Here is a 9,889-nt window from a genome sequence, read left to right as displayed (position 1 = left end):
CTATATGATTGATGCCTTATTCTGTTATTGACCATTTCTCTCTTTTTTGTTTTTTCTTTGTTTAATTCCTTATGTTTTTGTTTTTGTCAGGACTTCTATCTCATTCTACATTTCTCCCACGTCTTCAACTGTGCCTTTAAGGATTTACTCTATCACTTAACTCCACCCTATTTATAGCAGACCTAGGCCCTCTCTGCTTTGCTTAGTATTGAAGCATTACAGCCTCTATGTACCTAGCCTCAAGCACTCTGTGAACGCTGTTCTCTACCAAGTGCTGTTCTCTTGAAATCCACACCTAGGAACCTGCCTAATCCTCCTAGCTGCTTGCCACCGAGTCCCTTTCCTGCTAATCACCTACTCGCTTACCGAAGTGCCTCCTCTACTGTGCTTCCAAACTGCACACCTCTCTCCTGTCAGCTCGGGCCGCAGCTCCTCTCTCTCACTTCAGCTGTTAACACACAAGCTGGGCGCCCTCTCTGCCGGAGCGGTGACGTCATCCGCCTGCTGCTTACACCACAGGATTCCAGCGCTGCATCTAAACCGGCTCTGCTCATTCACGCCGCATGTAAGTTTCAACTACCATACCCTGATATGCTGCATTGACTTTTATCTATCCAAGTATAATCTTAGGCTTAAGTCTGTTATTCAGCAACGCTTACCTGCTCCTCTTGCATACCATGATAACAGTCTGCTCTGATACTACTGTTACCTGTCTATATAATTATAGCTTAACTGGGCAACCAGCTTGTGTTCTATATAGTTTGTTTATTCAGGCCTGTACTATGATTCGTTCATTTTCTCTTTATTGGATCCATATGCATATTTACTGTTTTTTCACAATACTTAAACTTGCATACTTTGCATACAGGGATTAACTGGCAATATTTTTCCCTCCTGCAATTATTTAGTGCTTAGTTACAGCACAGGTGGCAGCCATAGGGTTAAGTAGCCCAAAATCCTTTAACAGAAATTCACAGCTTGGTGATACACGTATACTGCTGCTTTCCCTAGTAGCTCTATGCAGTATTCAGTATCTTTCTGCTACACTTAAAAACCTATAAATTGATCTCAGCATATTGTGGTCCTAAATCCTGATTGGTTCTTGTCTGTGATTTTAGATACCAGACTAGGACTCTGACAGTTTTCTACTTACTTTATCTTGTCAGTTTGATGCTACGATATTGTGATATCGACCTTGATGACTGTAATTAATAATTTGTATTGTCTGAATATCACTCAATAAAACTTTCAAAAAAAATAAATAAAAATAAATAAAAACTCAGCAGAATGATAAAAGAGAATAAGGATATTTCTTTCATGTAATTAGCAAGAGTCCATGAGCTAGTGACGTATGGGATATACATTCCTACCAGGAGGGGCAAAGTTTCCCAAACCTCAAAATGCCTATAAATACACCCCTCACCACACCCACAAATCAGTTTTACAAACTTTGCCTCCCGTGGAGGTGGTGAAGTAAGTTTGTGCTAGATTCTACGTTGATATGTGCTCCGCAGCAGGTTGGAGCCCGGTTTTCCTCTCAGCGTGCAGTGAATGTCAGAGGGATGTGAAGAGAGTATTGCCTATTTGAATTCAATGATCTCCTTCTACGGGGTCTATTTCATAGGTTCTCTGTTATCGGTCGTAGAGATTCATCTCTTACCTCTCTTTTCAGATCGACGATATACTCTTATATATATACCATTACCTCTACTGATTCTCGTTTCAGTACTGGTTTGGCTTTCTACTACATGTAGATGAGTGTCCTGGGGTAAGTAAGTCTTATTTTCTGTGACACTCTAAGCTATGGTTAGGCGCTTTTATATAAAGTTCTAAATATTTGTGTTTAAACATTTATTTGCCTTGATTCAGGATGTTCAATATTCCTTATTTCAGACAGTCAGTTTCATTATTTGGGATAATGCATTTGAATAATCAATTTTTTTCTTACCTTAAAATTTGACTTTTTTCTCTGTGGGCTGTTAGGCTCGCGGGGGCTGAAAATGCTTCATTTTATTGCGTCATTCTTGGCGCGGACTTTTTTGGCGTCGTACTTGTCACCGGAAGTTGCGTCATTTTTGACGTTTTTGCGCCAAAAGTGTCAGCGTTACCGGATGTGGCGTCATTTTTGGCGCTAAAAGCATTTAGGCGCCAAATAATGTGGGCGTCTTTTTTGGCGCTAAAAAATATGGGCGTCATTATTGTCTCCACATTATTTAAGTCTCATTGTTTATTGCTTCTGGTTGCTAGAAGCTTGTTCATTGGCATTTTTTTCCCATTCCTGAAACTGTCATTTGAGGAATTTGATAAATTTTGCTTTATATGTTGTTTTTTCTATTACATATTGCAAGATGTCTCAGATTGACCCTGGATCAAAAGCTACTTCTGGAAAAACGCTTAACTGAGTTCAGTTCTACCAAAGCTAAGTTCATTTATTTTAAATGTTATAAATGTTTATCTTTAGCTATGGTTTGTAATAAGTTATTATGATATACTTTTACATGCAGAATCCATTAGTATTTATGCTTTATTGCCATTCTTACATCTTATGTACAAGAGATATTTAAAAGATTTATAAGAAATAATTTTCTGATTCTATTTTAAAGGCTTTGTCTGACTTCGTGCCTTCTAATAAAATTTTTAGGTCTCTTTCACTTCTTTTTTAATTATTGAAGTTTCAAATGACCAACAACATACTGTTTTTATCCTTCTCTGATGATGTTTTTTCTCTTTCAGAATTTTCTTCATCAGATATTGACACTAACAAATCTACTTTTTTATTATTTCTTTATTAAAATACATTTGTTCTTTGTTGAAAAGGTGTTGATTATTTTGGATATTAAGGTAACTAGTTCTTTAAGACTAGCTGACACTATTTCTGCTTATTTATTCTTCTGTGTTTTCAGAAGTTTTCTTTCCAATTCTTCATACTAGGGAATGGAATAGGCTGAGAATTTTCTTTTATTCCTTCTTCTAAGGTTTTAAACTATATTCTTTGCCAGCAGTTAAATTCAATTTGGAGGGTTCTCCAATTTATTGGGGCTATCTCTACTCCTACTAATTATGCTATTGTTTCTATAGCAAAATAGTATTTATTTTCCTTTAGATGGTTGTATCTTATTTATGGAAAATTATTTAGTTTCAGGTACTTTTCTTGGTCCTGTGATTTATTTGGATGTTGCAATTGCTTCATTTTTGTTCTGTTTACTTTAAGATCAAGTATCAGATTATGATTTATTTTAGCATTCTTAAGGGACAGCATTTACTAGACTAGGTTCTGTTGCATTTGTCTTGTTGTTTTGCATTTATTGATTATGCAAGTCCACTGTATTGACTGTTCCTTTAACTGGTCTATCATGCTAATAATTTCATTTGTGTCTTCATTTTATTGAATATTTTCGCAAATGAGGGTTAATCTATGTCTTTAGCTATTTTAGCTAGAAGAATTTTGTGATTTAAAAAAAAAAATCCATATTTCTTTTGTTCTAAGATAATCAATTATTTGTTTTATAATTGGATTCAATTCTTAACTGTTACTCTGGGCTTCAAGATTGAGTTCTAAGACTTAAACTTTAAGCTTATACTAGTTTGGTTGTTCTTATTAAGGAACAAATTCCTGAGTTCTTTCCCAAGTAACATGTTTATAATTGGGGTTCGAAATCAGCTCCCTAATATTGCGATGTACGTCCCGTATTCCAGCTTGGCTGGTAAAGGGCAGGTTAAGACTTCTTTGAAATTTATTTGGTTCTATTTTGTCCAAATTTCTTTGATTTTATTCCAGTAAGGCTAACACTTTCTTTTAGTGTGTTTCTGTCCTATATATTTTGGGTACTGTTGAAGCATGGCTGGGCACCCATGGGGTTCAAGCGCTGCTCAGACTTGGAATCTTCTGGGGTATTTCTTCCAGTTCCTTTTTTAGGAACCGGGTTTGGAGTTTTATTCAAACTATTTTGCCTTTTTATGGTCATTGATAGCATTATTTGTTTTCATTAGATACAATAAATGCATATTTTAATTTTTCTGTTTTCATTCAGATTATTTTCTGAGGATGCGGAATCTCATATGATTCACTTGCCCTTCAGGACATAGTTAGAGGATCTTTTTTTCGAAAGCTCTTGATTCCTCACACAAGGGTCACCTTTTTTAGGTTTCCAGATAGTTTGTGTCACTGTCTTTGTCTCTATCAGACAAGGGATAATTCTATTGGGTTCCGTCTGTCGGTACCTTTAGTCTCTATTATTTCCTTCATTTGCTATATATGCATAGAAGTTTAGGTCTTATGGCCACAGCATTGGATTCAATTCCCTTTGCTCATTTTCACTAGAAATAACCTTTCCAGTCTTTTATGAGTGTTGTTTCTTCTAGAACATGGTTGGAGGATCAATTTACCAAAAAGTTTGTTGATTCCTCAGACAAGGGTAATCTTTTTAGGTTTCCTGATAGATTCAGTGTCCTTGACTCTGTCTCTGACGGACAAGAGACGTCTGAAATTGGTTTCAGCTTGTCGAAACCTTCAGTCTCAATCTTTCCCTTCGGTAGCCTTATGCATGGAAATTCTAGGTCTTATGACTGCTGCATTGGACGCGGTCCCCTTTGCTCGTTTTCACATGCAACCTCTTCAGCTCTGTATGCTGAACCAGTGGTGCAGGGATTATACAAAGATATCTCAATTAATATCTTTAAAACCGATTGTACGACACTCTCTGACGTGGTGGACAGACCACCATCGTGTAGTTCAAGGGGCTTCTTTTGTTCTTCCAACCTGGACTGTGATTTCAACAGATGCAAGTCTGACAGGTTGGGGAGCTGTTTGGGGGTCTCTGACAGCACAAGAGGTTTGGGAATCTCAGGAGGTGAGATTACCAATCAATATTTTGGAACTCCGTGCAATTTTAAGAGCTCTTCAGTCATGGCCTCTTCTAAAGAGAGAGTCGTTCATTTGTTTTCAGACGGACAATGTCATAACTGTGGCATATGTCAATCATCAAGGAGGGACTTACAGTCCTCTGGCTATGAAAGAAGTATCTCGAATTCTGGTATGGGCGGAATCCAGCTCCTGTCTAATTTCTGCGGTTCATATCCCAGGTATAGACAATTGGGATGCGGATTATCTTAGTCACCAAACGTTACATCTGGGCGAATGGTCTCTTCACCCAGAGGTATTTCTTCAGATTATTCAAATGTGGGGACTTCCAGAAATAGATCTGATGGCTTATCATCTAAACAAGAAACTTCCCAGGTATCTGTCCAGATCCAGGGATCCTCAGGCGGAGGCAGTGGATGCATTGTCACTTCCTTGGAAGTATCATCCTGCCTATATCTTTCCGCCTCTAGTTCTTCTTCCAAGAGCAATTTCCAAGATTCTAAAGGAGTGCTCGTTTGTTCTGCTGGTGGCTCCAGCATGGCCTCACAGGTTTTGGTATGCAGATCTTGTCCAGATGGCCACTTGCCAACCGTGGACTCTTCCGTTAAGACCAGACCTTCTTTCACAAGGCCCTTTTTTCCATCAGGATCTCAAATCCTTAAATTTGAAGGTATGGAGATTGAACGCTTGATTCTCAGTCATAGAGGTTTCTCTGACTCTCTGATTAATACTATGTTACAGGCTTGTAAATCTGTATCTAGGAAGATATATTATCAAGTCTGGAAGATTTACATTTCTTGGTGTTTTTCTCATCTTTTTTTTCTCTTGGCATTCTTTTAGAATTCCTAGAATTTTACAGTTTCTTCAGGATGGTTTGGATAAAGGTTTGTCTGCAAGTTCCTTGAAAGGACAAATCTCTGCTCTTTCTGTTCTTTTTCACAGAAAGATTGCTAGTCTTCCTGATATTCATTGTTTTGTACAAGCTTTGGTTCGTATAAAACCTGTTATTAAGTCAATTTCTCCTCCTTGGAGTTTGAATTTGGTTCTGGGGGCTCTTCAAGCTCCTCCGTTTGAACCTATGCATTCGCTGGACATTAAATTACTTTCTTGGAATGTGTTGTTTTGGCCATCTCTTCTGCTAGAAGAGTTTCTGATTTATCTGCTCTTTCTTGTGAGTCTCCTTTTCTGATTTTTCATCAGGATAAGGCGGTGTTGCGAACTTCTTTTAAATTTGTACCTAAGGTTGTGAATTCTAACAACATTAGTAGAGAAATTGTGGTTCCTTCATTGTGTCCTAATCCTAAGAATTCTAAGGAAAGATCGTTGCATTCTTTGGATGTAGTTAGAGCTTTGAAATATTATGTTGAAGCTACTAAAAATTTCCGAAAGACTTCTAGTCTATTTGTTATCTTTTCCGGTTCTAGTAAAGGTCAGAAGGCCGCTGCCATTTCTTTGGCGTCTTGGTTAAAGTCTTTGATTCTTCATGCTTATGTCGAGTCGGGTAAAACTCTGCCTCAAAGGATTACAGCTCATTCTACTAGGTCAGTTTCTACTTCCTGGGCGTTTAGGAATGAAGCTTCGGTTGATCAGATTTGCAAAGCAGCAACTTGGTCTTCTTTGCATACTTTTACTAAATTCTACCATTTTGATGTGTTTTCTTCTTCTGAAGCAGTTTTTGGTAGAAAAGTACTTCAGGCAGCTGTTTCAGTTTGATTCTTCTGCTTATAATTTCAGTTTTTTTCATTATAAGATTTAAACTTTATTTTGGGTGTGGATTATTTTCAGCGGAATTGGCTGTCTTTATTTTATCCCTCCCTCTCTAGTGACTCTTGCGTGGAAGATCCACATCTTGGGTAGTCATTATCCCATACGTCACTAGCTCATGGACTCTTGGGGGCCTAGTTATCAAGCCGTCAACCTCAAATACGCTGCGTATTCCGCAGCGTATTTGTGGCGAGGCTGATACGCCTTAGTTATCAAAGGCTCGAGACCGGCAAAAGTAGAATTTTGTGACGTAAGCTTCGATCCGCCGGACTCAGTCCGACACAGATCGATTCTTACGTCACTCCAGATGTTCCGCACACAAGTGCGGCACATTCTCACTACTTTTGCTAGCTATCAAAAAACTAGCAGGTACGCTCGGCACTTTTACGGCCCAGCGTACCTGGTTTTCAAAGCGCCAGCCTGGAGGCGGCGGATCCCATAGGAATCAATGGGAGTCTGACCATAGCGAAAGTACAAGTTCGCTGCTGACAGACATCCCATTGATTTCTATGGGAGCTGTCTACACCTAACACCCTAACATGTACCCCGAGTCTAAACACCACTAATCTGACCCCCCCTACACCGCCGCAACTAAATAAAGTTATTACCCCCTAAACCGCCGCTCCCGGAGCCCACCGCAAGCTACTCTATACATATTAACCCCTAAACCGCCGCTCCCGGAGCCCACCGCAACTATAATAAATGTATTAACCCCTAAACCGCCGCTCCCTGAACCCGCCGCAACCTATATTAAATGTATTAACCCCTATCCTGCCCCCCCTACACCGTCGCCACCTATAATACATTTATTAACCCCTAATCTGCCCCCCCTACACCGTCGCCACCTATAATAAATTTATTAACCCCTATCCTGCCCCCCACTACGCCGCCGCCACTGTAATAAAATTATTAACCCCTAAACCTAACCCTAACCCTAACGCCCCCTAACTTAAATATTAATTAAATAAATCTAAATAAATTAACTCTTATTAACTAAATGAATCATATTTAAAACTAAATACTTACCTTTAAAATAAACCCTAATATAGCTACAATATAAATAATAATTATATTCTAGCTATCTTAGGATTTATTTTTATTTTACAGGTACCTTTCAATTTATTTTAACCATGTACAATAGCTATTAAATAGTTATTAACTATTTAATAGCTTACCTAGCTAAAATAAAGAGAAATGTACTTGTGAAATAAATCCTAACCTAAGTTACAATTACACCTAACACTACACTATACTTTAATAAATTATTCCTATTTAAAAATAAATACTTACCTGTAAAATAAACCCTAAGATAGCTACAATGTAATTAATAATTATATTATAGCTATCTTAGGATTTATATTTATTTTACAGGTAACTTTGTATTTATTTTAGCTAGTTAGAATAGTTATTAAATAGTTATTAACTATTTAATAACTACCTAGCTAAAAGAAATACAAAATTACCTGTAAAATAAATCCTAACTTAAGTTACAATTAAACCTAATACTACACTATCATTAAATTAACTAAATAAACTACCTACAAAGAACTACAATGAAATACAATTACATAAACTAACTAAAGTACAAAAAATAAAAAAAGCTAAGTTACAAAAAATAAAAAATTAAGTTACAAACATGTTAAAAATATTACAACAATTTTAAGCTACTTACACCTAATCTAAGCCCCCTAATAAAATAACAAACCCCCCCAAAATAAAAAAAATCCCTACCCTATTCTAAATTACATAAATTTCAAAGCTCTTTTACCTTACCAGCCCTTAAAAGGGCCATTTGTGGGGGCATGCCCCAAAAAGTTCAGCTCTTTTGCCTGTAAAATAAAAATACAACCCCCCCCCCAACATTAAAACCCACCACCCACATACCCCTAATCTAACCCAAACCCCCCTTACAAAAACCTAACACTAATCCCCTGAAGATCATCCTACCTTCAGTCGTCTTCACTCAGCCGAGCCACCGATGGAACTGAAGAGGACATCCGGAGCGGAAGAAGTTAATCCTCCAAGCGGCGCTGAATAAATCTTCCATCCGATGAAGTCATCATCCAGGCGGCGCTGAAGAAGTCTTCGATCCGGCCGATGTCATCTTCAAAGAGGCGCTGAAGAGGTCTTCTATCCGGGCGAAGTCATCTTCCAAGCCGGGTCTTGAATCTTCCTTCCGCCGACGCGGAACCACCTTCTTCACCGACGGACTACGACGAATGACGGCTCCTTTAAGGGACGTCATCCAAGATGGCGTCCCCTCAATTCCGATTGGCTGATAGGATTCTATCAGCCAATCGGAATTAAGGTAGGAAAATCTGATTGGCTGATGGAATCAGCCAATCAGATTCAAGTTCAATCCGATTGGCTGATCCAATCAGCCAATCAGATTGAGCTCGCATTCTATTGGCTGATCGGAACAGCCAATAGAATGCGAGCTCAATCTGATTGGCTGATTCCATCAGCCAATCAGATTTTCCTACCTTAATTCCGATTGGCTGATAGAATCCTATCAGCCAATCGGAATTGAGGGGACGCCATCTTGGATGACGTCCCTTAAAGGAGCCGTCATTCGTCGTAGTCCGTCGGTGAAGAAGGTGGTTCCGCGTCGGCGGAAGGAAGATTCAAGACCCGGCTTGGAAGATGACTTCGCCCGGATAGAAGACCTCTTCAGCGCCTCTTTGACGATGACATCGGCCGGATCGAAGACTTCTTCAGCGCCGCCTGGATGATGACTTCATCGGATGGAAGATTTCTTCAGCGTCGCTTGGAGGATTAACTTCTTCCGCTCCGGATGTCCTCTTCAGTTCCATCGGTGGCTCGGCTGAGTGAAGACGACTCAAGGTAGGATGATCTTCAGGGGATTAGTGTTAGGTTTTTGTAAGGGGGGTTTGGGTTAGATTAGGGGTATGTGGGTGGTGGGTTTTAATGTTGGGGGGGGTTGTATTTTTATTTTACAGGCAAAAGAGCTGAACTTTTTGGGGCATGCCCCCACAAATGGCCCTTTTAAGGGCTGGTAAGGTAAAAGAGCTTTGAAATTTATGTAATTTAGAATAGGGTAGGGATTTTTTTTATTTTGGGGGGTTTGTTATTTTATTAGGGGGCTTAGATTAGGTGTAAGTAGCTTAAAATTGTTGTAATATTTTTAACATGTTTGTAACTTAATTTTTTATTTTTTGTAACTTAGCTTTTTTTATTTTTTGTACTTTAGTTAGTTTATGTAATTGTATTTCATTGTAGTTCTTTGTAGGTAGTTTATTTAGT

General features: G+C 38.6%; 1 long non-coding RNA gene across 1 annotated transcript in view; it reads left to right on the top strand.

Moving 5' to 3' along the window:
• Positions 1-219: 219 nt before the first annotated feature.
• LOC128641286 (uncharacterized) overlaps positions 220-9,889 on the top strand; it is a 91,394-nt gene continuing 81,724 nt past the window's right edge. The window contains exon 1 of the long non-coding RNA XR_008399467.1: positions 220-565. This is a non-coding gene — a long non-coding RNA (uncharacterized LOC128641286). The remainder of the gene's footprint in view (positions 566-9,889) is intronic.

This window comes from Bombina bombina, chromosome 10 (assembly GCF_027579735.1).
Source record: "Bombina bombina isolate aBomBom1 chromosome 10, aBomBom1.pri, whole genome shotgun sequence".
In the NCBI taxonomy this organism is placed as follows: Eukaryota; Metazoa; Chordata; class Amphibia; order Anura; family Bombinatoridae; genus Bombina; species Bombina bombina.
Note: the sequence above shows the minus strand (reverse complement) of the source record. Positions and strands in the feature narration are given on the sequence as shown.